Source organism: Tympanuchus pallidicinctus, unplaced genomic scaffold (genome assembly GCF_026119805.1).
Source record: "Tympanuchus pallidicinctus isolate F22 unplaced genomic scaffold, pur_lepc_1.0 scaffold12, whole genome shotgun sequence".
Classification (NCBI taxonomy): Eukaryota; Metazoa; Chordata; class Aves; order Galliformes; family Phasianidae; genus Tympanuchus; species Tympanuchus pallidicinctus.
In genome coordinates this window covers 8,556,970-8,578,149 of record NW_026294637.1, presented here as the reverse complement: position 1 = coordinate 8,578,149, position 21,180 = coordinate 8,556,970, and the positions used below count along the sequence as shown (strand labels likewise).

The window sequence follows — 21,180 nt, the reverse complement described above, 5'->3', positions numbered from 1 at the left end:
GCTTTCTCTAGGGCTCATTATATTCAACCACGAACACGTAGCAGTGGAAATGATAGCAGGTGTGGTTGTTTTCTGGTTTCTTAATTCAGTTTCAGCATGTTTCCTTCATTCTTTGCATTTTGTTAATTTTGTTGCTGGTGCATGCTTTGATATGCTGATGTGTGGGAGCAGTTTGCCAGCAGTTGCACAGGGTGAGACAATCTCTGAGCCTCACAGGCTGATCAGGGTGCTCTTACAAGCCCGCATCAACGTGCATCCCAGCTAACAAATCTCATCCTGATTTCCATTGTGTAGCCATCACAAGCTCATTGACACCTTCTGTGCCAGCCTGCAGCTGATTGAAATTATTTAAAGCACCTGTACAGTACTGTTAATATGTATTCCGTATCAATACAAGTAAATAATATGGAGTAGATATTTGGTCAGTGGAAATGCTCAGAGACATTTATCTAGGCTTTCATGTTCTACCTAGCTCTTATAATCTCCAGTGAAAAGCTGAGATGCCCCTTGTGTGATTTTTGTACCTTTGTAGTTTTTTGTCTGTCAGGAACAAGTTACACAATTACCCTGTTTCCACAGCTGTTTTCTAACACTTCACTGGACTAGACACCAAAATAAAAAGAAAAGGGAAGATGTGTTTCTCATGTTGTTTATCAGAGATTCTCTTGTAATACCCCTGGGACTGGTGCCACGTGCATCAAACATCATTATCTACACCAGAACTGATGTCTTTGCTCACACTGAATAGCCCTCCATTCTGTTAGTAGGTCAATGAAAGGACTTGAAAGTGGTTAGTCACAAAAATTTGACCTCCAAAAATAACACTTAAGGCCAGAAATCAATGGGATTAATGGTACAGGCCATAATAATTGCTACCAAAAACATGAGAGCTCATCCCTTTTTGGGCATCTTATATTGGTGGTTAACATCAATATTTCAGAAATACATCTTTTATACTAAAGGTAACATCTTCTGTTAGACTGAGTGATACAATGAAAGTCCATGATTGTAGCTGTAGCCACACAAGTAGTTCTTCAGGACTGATACTTAAACTCCAGACAGAAATCATCAAATAATATTTGTATTTCAGTGGGAAAACATCAAAGCTGTCCTTAAATGTGTTGTTATGTTGAGAATCAAAGGAGCCTTGGTTTTCTGTACCACTGGGCCTTATCAAAATCCGTGTTATAAAAACAACTTCTGTATGGAACAGAGAAGAAATGTGCTGAAGTATCAAAACCTGGAACAGAGAGACTCTTTCCTTTTCTGGTGTGATAAAAATTAATTAACAGTGGTGTCCTGTGCTGCTCATGAATTGTGTTGGATTGAGATATATTCCTTAGCTTTCCATGAATCTCAGGTGTGGAGACCAGATCCTGATTTGCTACTTTGGTGCAACTGAGGGCTATGTCTGTGTTGCAGTGATTGCTTCAGACACATATTCACATCTTCATACATTTTTGCAGATATCACTGCAGGTGTAAAACCCACTCAAGAAGCTGCATAAAGACTTTGGTGATTAACTTGTATTAAGTTGTTACCATCAGTTACAGAGCTGGTTTAAAACTAGCTTTGATAACATCTTTGGGAGTTGCAATGTGTAAATATATTCCCGGCTTAAGTTATTACACCTTATGCATAATCTACATAATCTTATAAAGGAAGGTATTTTTCCTGTTGTCACCTGAGCTGTACTTCAGGAAAAGGGAATTAGTCACAAGCTGAACTTGAGCATCTTGAGCCAGGAGACAGTCAAATAACTTCTTAGAAGGTAGCACCTGCTTCAACGAACTCAAACTTGGAAATTGCTTGGAAGCTAGCAGGCAATTTTATTAGGTGGTACTGAACAATAATCATCATCATCATCATCATCATCTCTCTATGTAATTTTTCACTCTTTTCCCATATCATAGATTGCTCATTTTTGGTTGTATCTGCTTTTCTATGCATCTGAATATCAGGGTGCTGTGGAGCAGGTGAAAGTGATCACTGGAAAACTCCATGGCTTGTGGTGTTTCAGCTGTGAAGCTGTTAATGAACTATATAAAAGTGTTAGATGTTCCTAATACCTTCCTCCAGTCTAGCACTTCTCAGGGTATGGAATTATTTTGCTTGTTTTCCTTCTTGCTTAGAGACTTTTTGCTTCACCCAAGTTTAAAATTGATTTGGCATGGTCTTTCTACCTTTATCCAGATTGTAGAACATCTCTGAGGACATGCTTTTTAGTTGCTCTTTATTCTTATCTTCAGGACTCTTTTTTCCTTGTAGAGGCACTCTAGTGATTTTTTTTCTGGCAGGATGTTGCTGTTGTTGCAGCAGGAGGCTGAGTCCTAACCAAGAAATGTCAACCTTTTGCCATGAGGCAGTGTGTTCCCATCTGCAGTACTTTTTATGGGAGGTATCATGACACAGCGAAGAGATTTTGACAGGTGACAGCACTACAGAGGGTAAGTTAAATGCAATATGCACTTGCTTCACTAAACTGGAAACACACTTGTTACTTACAGTACCTGCTAACAAAGATTGCGGTGACTAATCTTCATTTTAGAGGCTTCAGTCTTATACTGTGTGTAGTTTGTCATTTGAAATATATCCAGAGAGACTGACTGTGTGTTCAGTAGATCCCTGTATGGTGCTAGTCCACTGCTTAGAGATAGTGTCTGTAATAATGTCTGTACATCCTCGCTCTGTCAGACTGACTTGCAAAGCAGCCACCTGGTTGTGCCATACAGTCAGCACGTGGTAGATACTTTTATGGCTCACAGTATGCTGAACTGATATTCACTGGACGTTGCTGGACTGGGTCTAGTCCTTGCTGAGTACAGCCTTGGCCTCTGATAGCTCTTGAACTGGCTTATTTCTTGATAAAGACCAAGAATTTGACTGACAGTTACCAATGATCTATATCTGATTCTTGATGTTAACATCTTCCCTTCTGCATTAAACTTTTAAAACTCACCCAAATAAATCCCTTTCACTGAATCCCCTCCCAGATTCTCTTCCAGCAAAGCTGGGAGGCCTTGAAAACCTTTCATTCAGGCTTGTACCCATGTGGACAGGAGCATATTTTATTTCCATAAGGAAATTAGCAGAGCTTTGCCACATCAAACAGAAGACGTTCACATCTCAAAGACAGCAGCTGCTAGGAAATGCATTCATCTGTTCACCACAACTACTTATTCCCTATGTGTTTTTAATGAACGTAAATTTACCTGTGCCTGACTAAGGGATGGTAGTATGCAGGTGGTGATTATGGGGCAATTAGCATAACCTGCTTTCTATTATCTGTGTCCTTGAACTTCCTTATCTGCATCAGGACAGTAATGGTTGCTCTTGTCCTTTCCTTCCTGCAGTATTTTTGAATAAATTCATGCTTTTTTTTTTCTTTTTTTTTTTTAAATTTATTGTCTCTTTGGCCTCTTCCAGCTAATTTGGATGGTGGGATGAGCATTTTAGTCTACATTGCACAGTGTTATATTGAACTTCCTACTTTGCTACTTCAAAAAACCTTCCACAACTTCTCTAAAATACTGTGGCTATCAAACGCTGTCATTCTCTTATTATTGCTGAACTCAGATTATCTTGTTGTTGCAGGTTTCTTGCAACTATCAACCTGTTTGCTATGAGTTGATGATTACGCTGTATCAATAATACTCCTAGCCTGAGTCACAAAATAAGACATGCCATACTTGACACAGGAACACATGCTTTTCCATTAGCATTCATTATTTGTGGTCACAGTCAGACAGATAAAGATTGACACTGATAACTACCCGAGGAGAGTAGCTGTGCACCAGCCTGCACTTCACTTGCTGCTTTGATAACACTGAGATGTGAGTGGAAGAGCCACACAAGGGGTGAGTGACTCCCTCCTTGCTCTGGGTGGCAGGTGTTTGCCTGTCATCTTCCATTTTCCTCTTTGGAAAGGCAACACTGGAAAGGAATTTCCATTAACAATTCATATTTCTTTAATTCAGTCACTCTTATCTTGCAGCCAGATCGCTGAGACTACCTGTCCATATGAATGAAACCAGATTTACTGATAGATTTTCCTTTCTGCCATGTCTTTCTGATTTTATATTTATTGACTATTTTTTAATCTTCCCTGTTTCCCCATTTTATGACAATGCCCAGGCATCCACACCTGGGCATGCCAGTATTCCACTATACAACAAGTAGGACACCATAGGAGATAAAGTTGTATCTGTTAGATCTTTCCTAATGTGGATTGAGAGCTTGCTGCGGCTGAGGGTTTTTCTTATGCTCATTTACCAGGTGCTGGCTGCAGTGGGGTCTCAAAATTATGTTTTACAAGAGCTACTGGGTATAGATTGCAGAAATCTTTTGTTTCGTAAGTCTCTTGATACGTGAATTCTCAATCAAGACTTTAATTGTTTGAAAGAGCTTCTAGTGCTGCAGTATCAATTTATGTGGCCTTTCTGCTTGCAGGCAAAATACCTATTATCTGCTTTTTGAAAAATAACAATTATACAGACAATTTTAAAAGAGACTGAATTCCCCAGCTGGAGAATTCTCCTTGAAGGATGGTCAGGAAATGGGAGTCTAATCAGGCTGCTTTGGAAATGCCAAAGCCTTACATGGCTTATCTACCCAATGGGCTCTGTAGGAATTGTATACAACAGGCAGGCTGTGACTTACAAGTCCAAAAATCCAATGAGCACTTTTGTAATGGGAGTGTTTCTGGGAGGTCTCTGTCATCTTTGAAAAGTGACCATTGATGTTAGAAATTGCGTTGCTTGGAGATGCTAAGTGAAAACGGGTTATTAAACAGGTTTTACTGGAAACTATGGAAAATTATCTACTGAATAATCAGAAACACTAAAGAAAAAAGAATATGTCATCTAAAAAAAAAAAAAAGTGGGATCAAAAGAGATCTGGAATTAGCATTCCTCATTATTTTAATGCCAGAACATGCTTCTGTACTATTAATAGAAGGTGAAGCTGCTGCAGACTTCTCTGACTGCAGTTCTACAGCTTGAAGAATCATCATCATTGTACAGCTGAATATCCCTTTCTTAACAATAGCACCTGTTTTACCTTCCTTAGTTTGCTCTCAGAACAAAAAAGGTCCTGCAAGGTCATCTTCAGCTCTGTCCTGACCAGGATATTTTCCTTTGCTTTACTGATCATAGACAAAGCAGACAAGGACTGAAATCTTTTGAAAACTGAATAATCAGGTATTTTTTTTTTTTTCCACTTACAAGCATTTTACAGTACAACATTTTGTTTCTTATCTCTTTTAATGGTATTTCCTTCCAAATACATTTTTCTCTCTATCTAATGTGTCATTAAACTACAGAGCATTTCAGCTTGGATTTTCCCCAGGCATTATGGGATGTTCACAGCCAGCCCCGGGAAGTCAGCTATTATTCCTCATAGCAGGCTTAAAAATAATTGCCTGGATCCTCAAAAAGAAAAAAAAAAGAAAAAAAAAAAAAAAGCTAGATAATGATTTAGTCTACAAGGTATATTTATCTGCTACAGAGCTTGTTAATGAGGCAGATCTATTTGCTTATTGTGTCAGAAATACAGGGCTGATTGTTTCTGTATGTGCAGACAGGCTGGCAGTGGGCATAGAGCTACCGTGTGATGGGCAGCACCCATGGGTGCACAGCCCTCACCTGCCCTGGGCAGCTGGCACGAGCTGCTGGTGGGCTGGGAGGCATCGAGCTCTGGGCTTGGGAGGGTGCCCATGTGGAGAGATCACTTTGAGCAGCAGGGTAGGCGTGGGTGTATGCATGCACTGACGTGTCTGAGGTGTCATTTCTTCATCCTCTCACCTGTGCGAGTGCTGCTGGGGTTTTCTTGGGTTTTAATTTAACAGCTCTATTTCATCTGAAGCAAACAACCGTGGTTTGGATCTGATGTGAAGTCCATGGAAGACGATGGAAAGACTGCTGTTGTTCATAGTGAGATTTAGTAGTAGTTATTTCAAAATACTTTTTTTTTTTTTTTAACCTCTCAGTTTATTAATTGATTTTCCTTTTAATTACTGAGACAGAAATTCGATGGGCAGAGTGACATTAAATCATTCAGAATATATTTGAACACTGCTTTCACGAGAGGGTGGAGGTTATTATCCTTTTCTACGGCACTGAATTAGTCCTAGAAAAATAACAAAAAATAAAGTAATAGGATATAACCAGACAACCACTGTTGAGAGCAGATTATTTTACTTGCCCTGTGATTCTGTGGTAGAAATAAGGGGTCAGGTAATAAAACCAGAACACACTCCCACTTAAATGAATGGAGCCATTCATTTCAAGGACAGCTTAGGGGTGTTTTAGTCTAGCAATGTAACTAACTGAATTCCCTGCAGGCAGATGAACCAGTGAAGGAAAAATGTTCAGAGTAAGAGTTCCAGGCTTATGTGCTTTGGAGTCTAGTTTTCTTTCTTTTTTTTTTTTTTTTCTCCTCCCTTCATTTCTCTTTAACTGTTGAGGATAATTATTCCAGTGGGGATGGGGAGGTGATTGTGAGGGGAAAGTTGGGTTGTTGGAGAGGATCTTTTTGAATGCTTCCTTCAGGCTGCAGAAGCAACTGAATCATTAGATCTCTGCAATTCTAAAATTTGTCTCGATTCAGAAGAATGTAGGCTGTCTTTTTCAGGTTATTTGGAACAAGCTAACAAGAAATCTGCCACCCTGAATAAAGCAGAGTTCTAGGGATCCAAACAATGGAAGAATATATATTTTTTTAATATAAAAATAATTTAAGATAACAATAATGAGCTGAGTTCTCTGCTAGAGGCAGGTCATAAAGATAAGCATGTCTGGAGCACTTTACTCCTTCCAAGTGCTGTTCTGTTAACAATAGCATCTATGATGCTGAAAGCAGATACAGAAAGCTCTTAACTGCTGTTTGTTCTGCAGAAGGCTGGTCTTGACTGTGGGAAGGCTCCTGTTAAAGAATAAAACATGCAGTATGTGAGCCTTTCCCTGGTTCAGGATAATAGTCTCAAAGGAGGGGAGAAAGAGCATCATCTCGTTGTCAGAACAAATTGTTGCAGGAAAATAAAGGTGAAGCAGATGAGCAGATCTTAGGGGTGAGACTGTCCTGCTGGAAAAAAAAAGAAGTTGGTAGCAATGCAGAAACATGGTTACCCTTTACAAATCCAAAATACAAATGACACAGTTGATGCATTATAGGACCTCAAATATGCACTTATTCGTGACTGTGGGGAAAAGTAGATAGATATTGATTTGTAGTTTTTCTTAAGTTGGGGTGCCCACTTCACGATGAGCACCAGAAGGGCAAAGGGAATTTGTAGGATTTCCTTCCCTTTTCCCCCTCAGAGAATTCAGAATGTGAATGAGGAATAATAATTCTTTTCCCTTAGAAAAAGGAAAAGATCTTGTACTGGAGAAGCAGAGAACAGGAGTGATGCTTTAGAAGACAAGGAAGAGATTCAGAGGCTCCTCTTGTCATAAACCAGAGTGCTCCCAGCTCTGGTTATCTTAAGTGCTCACTTTGTCCTCAGTTAAGAGGTAGAAAGAGATCCTTCACAAATCAAGTGGATTTCTTACGATGCCAGCCCTACCTGAAGTGTCCTGGCTTTGTTTGAGACGTTGGCAAAGTCTTTCACCTCAGCTGGCACTGCTGTTTGCTGCTTTTTCTTCCTGTCTAGTCCTTGAAGTGCCGCCCTCCATGCTTGCAGGATGTAAGGTGGACTCATGGGGTTCTTAGCATTTCCTAGGAAATGTAACACAGGCTTCAGCAGCTGCTTAGATTGCTGCAGGAAGTTTAAAAGACTGAGTTTGCTTTTCCGCTTCTGGGCATATTTCATTTCATACATCTCAAGATAACTAGGTGTCTGGGAAAGCATGAATACAGAACTAAATGAGAACACAGGGAAATAAATGGTTTCATTTCTGACTGTTTCTGGTTGAGATTAAACCTGCTTATTTTGCATGTACAGCCATCATCAGAGCATTTATTCTAGCTCAAAACTCTGCAATAGAGGTGATGCTCCTGGAATAACAGGACTGACAGAGGGATTACAAGGTCAGTGATTTCAGCCTCCTGCTGTGGGCAGAGTCCCTCATTCTAGGTCATTCCTGACAAATGTTTCTTCTGTGTGTTTTTGAATACCTCCAGTGTTGGGCTGCTGTCATCTTTCTTAGTACTCAGCCCCTGGATTTCCCTATTCTTACCTTTGTAAAAGTTTTCTTATATTATCGGATATTCTTCCCACAAGTATGAGCTCATTAGTCTTCGTGTATTGCTTATATGATGAAAAAATACTCCCTTTCCTCTCGGAAATGTAAAAAATGCATGTATTTATTCATATCTCAGCTTATTCTCACTGGTGCCCCTGTTTCTGGTTTTCACACTGCCCATTCATCTCAGATTTCTTTGTCCCTCATTCTCCTTTCTGCTTTCCTTTGTGTCTCGAAAAATAAAATCGTCCTCAGAGAAGAGGAAAAACCAACTGGAGGAAGGAGCCTTGAATGTAAGATGATGTTTGCAAACTCTCTCACAGCATTGCAGCCCTTTGTGTGTCTCTGTTTAGACAGCGAGCTCTTCAGAGGAGGGGCTCCTTTCCTGTGTTTGTACAAGTGCTTAGCAGACTGCGGTCCTGATAGAGCTGGGTTCCTTAGGGGCTATCGTAATGCACAATAATAATGAACCATATGTCGGTTTAGCCAGGAAAACACTAAACCAGCAGGCCAGTAGGCAGATTTTCCTTAATGAACCAGGTATTGCTCAGACAATGCAAACTGTTTCCCTCTTCTACCCCACTAATAACACGCTTCACTTCTTGAGGAAGTAGTCCTAGGGATGGTGACGTATTTTAAATTTGGTGAGCCTTTTTGTTAGCCTAATCATATTGCAGCCATTCAGAAGCAAGTGCTGGGGTTTTGCACAGCAGGCGTGTGCAAGCTATCTATGCTCAGCTTCTCTCTGGGCAGCAGCTGTGAAGCAGTGTTAGCATGGGGCCAGCCCTGACCTTTTCTGTGGCCTAAGTGGCAAAGAGCACTGCTTTGGGCTTAGTATCCTGCCAGACTTCTTCACTGTTTTTTTGGATTATCTTTAGTTTGGCATATGGCTCGAACAAGTTTGTCTATCTGCAAAGCATTGCACAAGCGTGTGCTTAATAAATAGACACAGTTATTGTCTGATTCTGCACAGAGATGGACCAGACTGGTTGGTAGAGGAATCTGATAGGCATTGGTGACACTGGGTACTTTTTCAGCTAGATGGAAAACCTCCTATTCACTTTTTTAAATCTCTAGTGAGATGTTATCAGCATGTTTTAATTCACTCATCTCATTTTTGTTATAAAAAAAATATTTTGAGCAAAGTTTTGCTTGAGTAACAGCACTTAGAAATGTTGATGCTAAGATGAAGAATTCTGGTGTTTCTAGGGAGAAATAATTTGGAATTTTTCATTTCATAAAACTTTTTTTGAAGTGGCCTGAATCAAAGCATAAAGGATAAAAGGCAGTGTTTAAAGACATGTAAGAGGATACTAAGATTCCCTGGCTTTCAGCCAGAAAGCTCAAGAGATAACATCAGAAACTGAATACCCAACTCCTACCTTGGAGGTGCTCAGCAGCTCTGGGGGAGCAGGCAAGGCAATGCCCAAGGCTGCTCCATCTTTTGTATGGAGCTTTGTTCAGCAGGAATTGCTGGGAACAGAGGCAGGGAAACCGAGGATTTGCTGCTTGGCAAATCCTCCCACTTCCCTCCTCCCAGTGGAGACATTTGTGATAATCATGGAGAATGCTACCACTTCAGCCTGCAATAATAACCATGGAGCAACTCTCTCGCTCGTAATTGCTTTACTGCCCAGGGGACAGAGAGGACTGTTTCCTTTTATCGTTGTCTTCAGCAGTGGGTTTGGTTTTTCTCCTTCTTCTGCCAATTAAACACTCCTCCATATCATCATCTTGATTCCCCTCACCAAGTAGCACACGGGGCTATTTTTAGGTGCTAGAAGGGACATGCAGGGCACTGTGGGTCTTGAGATGTTGGTGCTGGTATTTAAGTAAATTCAAACTGAACGTGATCTGCACAGTCCTGTGAAGTGCAGGCTGGTTTGAATCAAGAGAAATATTTTAGTAGATTTATTGTTGCCTTTGATATGCTTTTTATGTGTTCTTGTCAAAAGCTGAATTAAAAAAAAAAAAAAAAAAAGTGCTGCAGTTGAGTGTTAGCCTGTAAAAACAAAAATCTGGCACAGAAAGACCTGTCATCATAACTTTTCCAGTGTTACAAATCCTTACTTTGCCACATCTGCTCATTACATGAGACAGGCAAGAACTCAGAGCAGCTGAGCTTTGAGACCTTCTGGTTCAGAAGGTAACAAGTGATTTTAAAAGGTCAGGAGATAGCTCCAAAATTTTTCTGCTGGTCCCTTTAGTCCAAGAATTTCATAAGCAGGATGCGAGCGGACTGCATTGATGCATATGTTCAGATAGACATAAGGCTGGTGAATGAATTACAGTGAGGTGTAAAATAAGTGAGAAGTAAGCTGTATAGCAAGAGTACTTCTTGAAATGGTTGGGACTTTGTACAATAAAAGGAGAAAAATTGTATTCCATGGCCATTTTGGGAACACAGTGGGGTGAGATCAAGGGTGGAGTGGTGAAGTGGTGAAGTTAATGGTGCTATAGCAATCCATCTTAGCTGATGATCTTGCCTATGGGCTCTAACTCTGCAGCTTGGTCAATAAATGTGATTGTAGTTATTATGTTTAAAGATAGCTATGGATTTTCAGTCAGAATGATCTTTGCTTTTGTTTTTACTGTTATTCTCTTTCCATTTGAAGTATGGCTCTGCTGCTGGCTGTGTCTCCTTTTGGCTGCCAGCCGCATCTCAAGGCAGAGCAGGGCAGCAGTGCTGGAGGCTGTGGGCATGCAGAAAACTCCTGTGTTCTTCTCCACCTGAGCAGCCTTTGCTATCATCAGAGGCTCGCAATTTCTCCATCACAGTTCTGAGATTAAAGGAGTAATTTCAGTTTGTCTAATTTTTCCTGAGCTTTCAGGGAGACTTTAGGTAAAAGAAGGAAAAAGGTGATGTTAGAATGTCACTGTTCAAACATAACCCAAAGATCTGGAAGTTTGTGATTACAAACAGAAGAAAAAAAAGAAAAACAAACCCCAAAAAACCCCAAATCCTCAAACACACTGTCATATCTGGCAGTTTGTTGCATCAAAAATAAAATAAAATAAAAAAGGGAGAGCAAGGTGTTGTGCATGATTTTTGGAGGTTTTGTACCTTGTCTATGGGTGAAAAAGACTTTCTCCAAGGCAGCTTGTTAGCTGGATTTTAAGGTCTTGGGCTTTTGAGTCACCTGGACAAGTAACCACAGCTGGGTGGTATCAAGGCTGCATGTAGCCCTCCCAAAGCTCTTGGATTTTAAATGACACTATATGCAGTCCTGTGCTGCAGTTGCAACATCCTCTAATAGATAACATTTTAAAATGTACAAAGATACATTCGGGATAAATATAGCGCACAGCATGAGGCACTGAATAAAACATTTCTCTTCACTCATCGAGGAGGATCATGAATAACTTACTTCTGGATCTGCTTCATCACTCAGGCGTTAGAGAGTCACCCCTAATTTGTGAAAACATATGGCTTATTCTACCCTTCCACACTGAGAATTTGTTTCAGACATGCTTGCTTGCAGTCTTGTGTTCACCATCTGGATGTCGAGGTAATCATTTATGGTAAAGGGGTGCAAGGAAGTGTGTTTCTCCTCCTCTGCTAAAATCAGAGAACATCCAAGTCTTGGCTGCGTTACAGCTTGATGGACTGAATTTCAGGGGAAAGAATCATGGATGAGGCAGTTAGGTTGCTGAAAAGACATTTTAGCCAATAGTTAAGAACTATAGAATTATTTAACGTTTTTTAGTCTTCATCTTGATTAGCTACCTAGCAACAGTAAGTTAGGGAAGGCTTCATGAGGATCCAGTAAAAAATATCTGGCACGTTACAGAGCTATTGTCCATCCTCAATCATAGATCATAGCTTCCATCCACCCAGTGGTTTCAGCTGCTGTTATTCACATTCAAATTAGATAGAAAAGCCAAATCCTAGATGACATACACTACAGTTTGGCAGGAGTTTTGCACAGGCTGTGCACTACTCAGGCAGGTATGAAACAACAATATATTTTTCATCCGTTCCTCAATCTCTATAGCTTAGCAAGAGACAACTGATTAGCATCAGTTAACTTCTATTTACAATGGCTGCTCAATCAAGTCAACAGGAAATTAACAACTTTGTTTACTTGTTCTGGTTCAGTGTTTTGACTGTTGCAATCAAGAAAGGACTTTGCATTCTGTTTTGGCTCAGAAAAGCAGTGTATGGCTGGTTCAGGTTTTCCCACTTGCTCTAATGTTGCATCCCTGCTCCTCCAGACAGTGTGCATCTTTGGGCTGCATTCTTCTCTGCATGCCCTGATCTGGGCAACTTGCAAGGATCTGTGCTGAGAACAGTCATTGCAAATCATTGGGGTGGTGGCCACATCTCACTGTTATTGTAGCTCCTGCATATGAATGATTTCTGTGCAGTTCTGCCCTATGGTTCTTGAATACCTGTGGTATTTCATCGCTCTGTGGAGCTGATTGCATTCTTCTGGTGTATTCTCCAGCAGAGAATGAAGTAAATATCAGTTTGAGGCATCCTTATACTACTGAAAATGTGTGCGCATTGGTGTTGGTTGCAATGGTTACAGTATAAACAATTTTTTTTTTTTTCTGTAAACAAATCTTTACCCTACAATGCTGTATTGCTAGAGTCCCTGTGAAGCCCGTAGTCATACCATAGCAACATAGACTGGCTTAGATGATCTTTGTCATCCTTTCCAACCTATCTAGTTCCAGTCTCTTGCCATGAACTGTGTTGCCACTCACTAGTTCAAGCTAGATAACTATGACTTCGTCCTGTTTCTGAAATAAGACTCCATTTTAATTACTTCTGGAATGGTACATCAGTACAGAACCATATATCCATCAAAACTGAAAACTGAAATTGTTTGTGTTGTAAGCCTCAAACAGTGCATACACTGTCTGTGTCCATGGCTGTTAAGCACAGTTTGCACTTAAAGCTCGTTTCCTTATCTCGTTTTTTGCATGAGTGTGCCTTTAGTGTCTTGAATTAACAGGGACTCTTCCTGCCTACTGGTCGAGATGTTCAACTGTGCTCATCCAAACTGTATGTGAATTAAATTGGAGTTTGCCCATTTCCTGTTAATTCAGGTATTTAAGCAGATAATGATGCATACAGGGTTAAACTGGGGTCAGGGTTTGGATGTATTTCCTCCCAGGTGGGTGAATACCTGTTTTTCCCCTGTTGGAGGGGGTTCCCTGTGGCCATGTGCATGTCAAGTGATTTACCAGACAAAAGAAAGTTGCTATCTTACCATTCTGGGGCTACTTCTCAGCATGTGCCTGAATTTCAGCCTGGGATCCCAGGCTCAGTTCAGTAAAGAACATCTGATAAGACTGTGCCTGTCCTGATCTACCCCCTTTATGCCTTTCCTCTTAATTATAGCATTCAAGATGATTAAATCAGATTAAAATGCAAACCAGCACCATAATCAAACAGAATGTAATAACTGGTTTTCGTGAAAGAACATTAAAATAAAGGATAAATGATTTATGCCTAACTCCCTCCTCAACTTTGGATGGCCACAAAACGATGCTAATAAGCTGCTGCCCAGACCTCAGGAATTCATGTACCCAAAGTACTCGAGCCTGGTTCTCTGCTCCAGGATCTGAACGTGTCTCAAACAGCAACATTTCTATACGTCTATCTCACGAGCTATACTTTTTTTCATGAGTGTAGTTTAAGAACACAATTATTTTTAAAATTCGTGCTTTCCCTTAACAGAGAATGCTCAGTATTTTACAAATACAACTTTTTGTCAATGAATCTGCTCAAGTCATTTTAAGCCTGCTTAGTCATACCCTGGGTTTACAGAGAGGTGCATCTAAGTACAAGAAGAAGCAAGAGCTCATGTAAGAAATGGAAACAAACTCTGGCACAGCTACAATCCAGGTTTCCAAACAAGTAGATCCTGGATTACTGATGTTTCTGAAAGGTTTCATCACTAGCGTTTTCAATGTTAGCAGAATACCTCTGAGTCAGAAAGGTTGCAGTAATTAAAAGTTCTTGGATTTAAAAAAAAAAAAAAAAAAAAAATGTAATTCAGCTATAAATAAGCACATGTGCTAATTTGAAACAATGATATAAATAATAGTATAGATAGGTATCCCAACATGAAGAATGAGACAAAATTCTTCTGATGAGCATAACGATTATCTCTAAAATGGATGTGAGCATGTATATACATGTAGACTTGATGGGGTGAATAACCTGAGAGTACTTGAGGAATTTCTTTCTGTTCAGATCACCAGTTTTTTGTAAGATGAATGAGTGTAAATGTAGATTGATGGCAGTAGTTGTTATTGTAATGTACCCATTAGATGGTTTCTTTGTTTCAATATGTTGATTGCGTTTTCAAAAAGATGCGAAGCTAGTTTAAACAAAATGAAATGTGTAGAAGCTTTATGTTCTCCTTTGTCTTCAGTTTATGCTGAAGATAATTAGACTCATCGAAATTTCAGGAGAAGGTTGATAGTTTACGGGGATTCTGGATTGATGCTTCTGCATCAATCAATTTCAGCCATTTCTCCATGTTCTTGTGTGGATGCAGAAACATTACGATGAAAGGTATGTTTTAGTGAAAAGGGTGAGATCACAATTTGTTCAGTGTAAACCCATTCCATTTAGTACAATTCTTGAACTAAAATGTGCTATCAGTGTACAGAAAATAAATCAATTTCACATCACGAAAATTATCTGAATGTATGAACTTTGATTTCATGGCTTTTGTTTGGGTTTATCAGCCAATCAGCACTCAACAGCGTTCTTGGGAAATGTGGGGAAAGCTGAAATCTGTGTACGTGGCTTCAGTGCTGCTTCAACTGTGATTTGTAAGGCATGAATCTGCAGTGCTCCTCTTCCCTGCCCTTGTGAAATTTCTCTCATTTGCTGTAAGAAAAGGTTATCCACTTCCTTTCTCATGTTTGGTGAAGGAAGGTTTCAGGAATTGACTATGGCAGTCAGTCGGCTTCTATTTTACTGGTGATGTTCCATACAGAACAATATTCTGGACATTCAGTTAAAACGAGAGAAGTTGCTTTTTTTTTCCCCACTTTCTCACCAGACACCTTATTTGCTTCAATTTGCATGCTATTTATATTTTTTACAGTTTAGTGCTAGTGATCTGTTTACTTTTTTCCCTCTAGCTCATTTGCAAGCTGAAGTACGATGTAGCATTCTAAGTTTGGAAAGCAGTTGATTTCAATACAAAAAGCAGATTGATTGTAACTTCCAAGGTGAGGGTACAGCTACTAATTCTATTGGATATCTCAGACATCTTCCTCACCAATGAACGGACTGTATCTGTTCTGCTACAGTAAATTCCATCCATTTTAACGGATCTACTTGTAATTTATTTATATGTATTTAAATTACACCTCCTTTTAAATTCTTCCAAAGTTACAGATTGTCTATTGGAGTGTACAATCTACAATCCAGTGATAGCTTTCTTTGGAACAGAATGTTATTCATGCTATGCACATTAGCTCCACATTTTGTTTGCATATAGGCTGGGAAAGACAAGACAGGAATTTGTCTTGTGAGAGAAGCTTCTTATGTGATTTTAGTCAAGAGATGGGTTTTGGAGCCAATTTGGTGTTTCAAAGCTAGGCATGTTATTAAAAAAATCTAACTACTCTTTAGTGTAAGAAGTAGCATTAATTGCAGTCAATCCTCTATAAAAAGGAATGAACAATCACTTAATTGCATTCTAATTCATAATACAAAAATATGTCTTGATTAGAGAAAGAAGTAGAGCAGGTTAATTCTTTTCTTTGGTAATTAGTGAAATTTATACAGAAAAAATACATTATCTTGAGGAGCTGTCACTGGCTTCTTCCTGTGGTTGGTTCTCAGTCTTTGAACAGATATTGCAGTGCTCAACTGCCATTTAAGCTTCGGATATTTTTCCTTCTCAGACAATAATTCTCTGCACCCAAAACTGAAAGCTTTCCAGCTTTATGCTATCTCTGTTCTGTGGGGGTGCAGGTAGGAAGCAACTATATAAATTGGCACATGTACAATTCATGGTGTGAGTTGCAATCAAGTGGAAATGAGGCTGTTCCAGGTTGCTTTTTTTTTTTTTTCTTCCTTCAAATCTGATACGAAATGCTGTTTAAATATTCCAGTGTTATTCCAGGAGAGTCAGGGGAGAAGGGACATGTCTTAAAACACGGTTAGGGAATGAAAGGTGCTGAGCAGAATTATTTTCTGAAAGATTGAAACCTGGTGTGTTGTGTGAAGTCTAATTTTAGACCACATTATGCTGCAATATGGTATCAGATTCAAAGAGCAGCAGGTGTCAGAGAATCTGCTAGCTGACAGTCCATGTTACAGCAGTAAAGCTTTATTAAATTCATTTTCTAAGCTGCAAATAGGACTCTGACATGGTGTGAAATTCAGCTAAACTGAACTTCTTCAGCTCCTTCTCCTGCATGCCATGGATTTACTGTAATCACCTGCTGTGATCTGGCTAGCCCAACTTTGGAAATGGTGGCTATTAGCCTTAGCAGGAAAACTCTTTGCTTTCAAGTACTGTGCTCTCCCTGCCTATAACCTAATGAATCCTCAAGAAGGTCTGAAATGAGACAAAACCCAATCATGAACCCAGTGAGAACAGGAAAATCTATTTCATGTCATTCCTGCAAGAGATGAGCCTAATTTACTGGCAAATATTTTGAGATGGTACTGGGGTTATCTGGCTGATACAGCTATTTTAATTTAGAATATTTGAAATATGGCTATACCCTCAATTTTTTTTTTTTAATATGAGATCTTTTCCTGAAATTTTAAAAGGTTTTTCAGCATGGAGATAGAATTTGTGCAACAGGATTTATTGCAGCAAAGCTTATTTTTTTTCATTCCAGTGAATAAGTTAAGCCACCCTGGCATAGGGCAGGACACTGCTGGAGCTGCCCACAGCAGGCTTGGTGCTGCCAGCTCTTCCCAGCTGAACAGGGATTGATGGATAAGGGAAGGGAATATTTGCAGTAGTGCTAATTTTGGCTGGGTAGTGCCCTGGTTTTGCCTGTAATTATTGTCTGAGGGGAATTCAGTAGCCATAGCAATAGAGACAGAGTTATAAGAGTTTCCATTCATTTCAGGCTGGGTTTAAACATCCCTAGAAGTGTTAGGAGGCAGCAGAGAGGATCAAAAAAGAGTTGTCAAAGCTCTGTGAAGACTGTGGAATTAATTTGAAGAGCTCCCCTTGGACAAAACAGTGTCAGGTGAAGACAGTGTTTGATACAGATCACATGAGATCAGCTGGGCATTGCTGGCAGTCCTGGGGAGCAGTGGAACACAAATGAGAAAGAAATGTTAACGCTGCAAATTGCAGTCCGTCCTTTTTTTTTTCTTCTTTTTTTTATTATTTTATTTATTTTGCAGGATGCTTGCCTGCATCTTTTTTTTTTTTTTTTTTTTTTTTTTTTTTTTTTTTTTTGAAAGATGGCTCCATGTCTGGTCTCGTAAGAGCTACAGTTAGAAAATGCACAGGAATACATTCTAGGGGTACACATAATTAATGGATTTTCCATTTGCAATTTAGATCCTCATTACGAATCTGAGCCTCCAATCAGGCTGCTTTGTTCAGAAAGGTCTGCAGTAGCAAAGGAAAATGGGTAAATTTAAAAATATCTTTAGGGAAGGACTGGAGAATTTTATGTTTGCAGATAGACCCTTCACAGTCTGGATACTTGGGTTCTTCCTGTGAGCTGTGAAAGATGATGTTTTTGGGTAGTGCAAGAGACTACTTATCATATAATCGTATCATAGAATGGCTTGGGTTGGAAGGGGACTCAAATATTATCTTGTTCCAACTCAACAAGGTTTCGAGCTCTGTGGAGTCTGAATACTCTGGAGTTTCCCCGTTCCTGGCGGTGATCGAGGCCTTGTTGGATGAGGACTTGTTCTAGTATCTGATTTAGTGGTTGGCAGCCAGCCGGCAGAAAGGTGCTTGGAACTAGATGATCTTTGAAGTCTTCTCCAACCCAAGCCATTCTGTGAGCTCCATAGTAACATGAAACTGGGAAAAAGTGGCCTTGTTGATTTCTGACAAACACTAATTTGTGAAAGCCAGTGGAAACCATTCATAGATTCAGATTAGCTGTGTTGTTCCACATCAATCCTGACTTTTTAAAAATAAACCTAATTAGGATTTCAATGCTAACTGAACCCTTGATAGAGGCTTTAAGAGCAAGTTGCTGGTTTCTGATGGGCCATTTATATTGCTTTCAGGTATCTCCAAATAGGAGAAGCTAATTTGTCAACATGGAACTCCTGCTATACAAAGTGCATCACAATACTTGTCACAAATGTCAAGCACCTGCACTGTGCAGGGTGCTACAGTGCAGTTGGATGTGAATCATTAGAAAGGGCCTCTATGGCTCATACCAATATTGTTATTCTATTCTAACGTATTAGAAGTGTTAATGTGTTTGTATTTGCTGTAAAAAAAATTTTAAATCTGATCATAATTTAAAATGAACATAAGACTTCAGACTGAGCTCTTTGTCAGTGCTCTGGAGAAGAAGACTGGAGTGCTCCAGTTCAATTTCTGGCACTGCTGCTTTAGTGCAAAAACCATCAATATCCTTATAATGTATTTTCAGACCATATTATGCAGAGGAAATCTGACTTCATCTCAAAAGTGACCTGCAAAGGAAACTTTAAAATTGGCTTCTACCACTCCTTTTTGTTTTGTTTTTCCCTTTGGGCTTTAAAAACGTTGTACAAAAGTCTGGAAAGCTTTGAATATTCCCTGCTTTCTACTTGCAGATTTTTTTGTAATTATATTTAAAAATAACAGGAATGTAAAGCCTGCTTTTGCTTCTGTTCTCCTTCCCTTTTTCCTCCTGGACAATTCCCCTGGGATTTTGAGGACAGAAAAGTGAAACACAGCTCAGAGTTGGAGGCATTCGGTTTTTAGAAGAATAGCTTTGGTCCAAGTGCTTGGATGCAGCAGGTGCTCCTGGAACAAGCAGAGCGTTGGATCTGAACCAGCCTGGCTGGTAACTTCTTTGTTCTTTGTAGCTCAACTATCATCTCCTTGTGCAGTCATAATTTGAGTAGTCTTCCCAGGGTCTTTTTTAGGATGGAAGAAGCATTAATATTTAATGTTAACAATTTTTATTTATTTTTCCCCCTTAACAGTTTTTTGGGTATCTTCTTGTGTTGCTTTACACACCACTGCTAAGAGGAAAAATTAATTTCTTTGTTTTTAACATGGTTAGGAATGGAGAAGCTCTGAGTTAGGAGCAGAAGCTTCATAGCCTTCAGTACAATACAGGAGCATGCAGCCCCACAAGCCATGGTCACAGTGCTGCGCAGGGTGTAGGAGCTGAGCAGTCATGTTAGAAAGGAAACCATTGCTCTCTGGATGATCTAGCCAAGAAAAGTTAGATATTTACGTGCAGCAGGAATTTTATATTAGAAACCAGGTCTGAGTGATGGGTTAGCATGCAAACATACACAGCAGAGGAGAGTAAAAACATTTGTTACACCAGTGGTACCTAAAACCTGGCAACAGTGAGGCGATGGGGCGAGCCAGCAAGCGCATGGGGAGCAGCTGGGCTGACTTGCTGCTGGTGTTTGGATCAGCTCTGTGGGTGTGCAGGAGGCTTTTGCTGCTCTTAATCCACTGTTGTGTTGGAGGTGCCTCCTAAAAAGGTGTTGGCGGGGAGATGTGTGCGCAGGAAATTGCTCATCTGGCTCAGAGCCTGCTTTCTCCTCATGCCTTGGGGGGCTTCTGGGGAAAATGATGTCTGGGAGCAGACCCACACGCAAAGCCCGTGGGTCACGCCTTGTGTTCCCTCTGTTATTTTGTCTGCTTGGATGGGACACTAACATAATGAATTTTAATTGAAAAAGAAAAATCTTCTGGTGAAAGTATACTCTCAGATGGGAAGTAAATTACAGAATAATTCATGGAATATTTGCAGCTCTTGAGGATTCAGCTGGTCTAAATAATGTATGTTTACACATACAAATTGTGTGTGCGTCCCCGCATATTTTAAATGTATGATTGTTTCACATTAAGAAACAAATGAACAAGTGCTGACTGTCGAAGACTGGAACACTTGCCATTTTAGTTTTAATTTTTCTCCATTAATTATGAATCCCACATAGATTTATATCAATATGTTTTTCATGTCTGCATTTTATTGCTGGCCTAAAACTATATAGGTGTGGCAGGCAGACAGCATTTATTCAAAGCCTGAAGACAAGAATGAAGAGAGTCAGTGGAGACAGGACAGCTACTGCCCTGCAGCTAATTAGGCGCAAGAAGGATCCAATGCTGCCCTCCCTCTCTGCCTGCCTGTCTAGTGGGCTTACTCAATCACCTCACTCAGAATAAAACTGCACAATAGAATATTAGTGCCTGGTGTTCTGGCTGTGCTAATGATGGTGCGGTCACTGTGCACTGGCAGAGCATGATGCAGACCTTGGCATCTTAAATCTGTCTCTTTGTGAGTAAAGGAAGAGCTTCCTTCAGTTAGAGGAGCTGGGAATCAAGTGTGTTGTACAGTGTGTGTGTGCACGTAGCTGTCATAAAAATCACTGCTTCTTTAAGAAAATGGGGTGGGGAAGAGTTAAACAGATGACAGCATACACATTTGGAGATGCACTGAGCTTCTGGATGGTGGTAATTCAGCCAGTCAGGTGCCCAAGCTGCTAATGATTTGCTTCTATGGCTGTGTTTAGACCTCAGGCTGTCATTGACTTTGGAGGAGACCCTGAAGATGAAAGAGGATTTTGGTTACAGTGGTGTAAAGGGCAGCTATTGTATGGGCACGAGCCTTCAGCACCAATCTGCAGTGCTACCTGCCCATGTCTGTACGTCTCCCCATCTTGATTAGAGAGCACAAGAATTTGCAATTCTTGTGTAATTACACTACTGGACTGAACCAGTGTAGGTCAATCCAGGTAGAATGAATATGCCAGTGCTAAATTTAAGAAAATTATGAAATGATTGGAATGCATAAACTGGCACAGCTGAAAGAGGGAAGAAGCAAGAGGAGCTGCTCTCCTTTTCTTCTA

The 21,180-nt window shown here is 40.0% G+C and overlaps 1 long non-coding RNA gene across 1 annotated transcript in view; it reads left to right on the top strand.

The window, feature by feature from the left end:
- The first annotated feature begins 3,670 nt into the window (after nt 1-3,670).
- The window catches only part of LOC128075159 (uncharacterized), a 121,110-nt gene continuing 103,600 nt past the window's right edge, over nt 3,671-21,180 (top strand). Inside the window, exon 1 of the long non-coding RNA XR_008203671.1 lies at nt 3,671-3,857. This is a non-coding gene — a long non-coding RNA (uncharacterized LOC128075159). The remainder of the gene's footprint in view (nt 3,858-21,180) is intronic.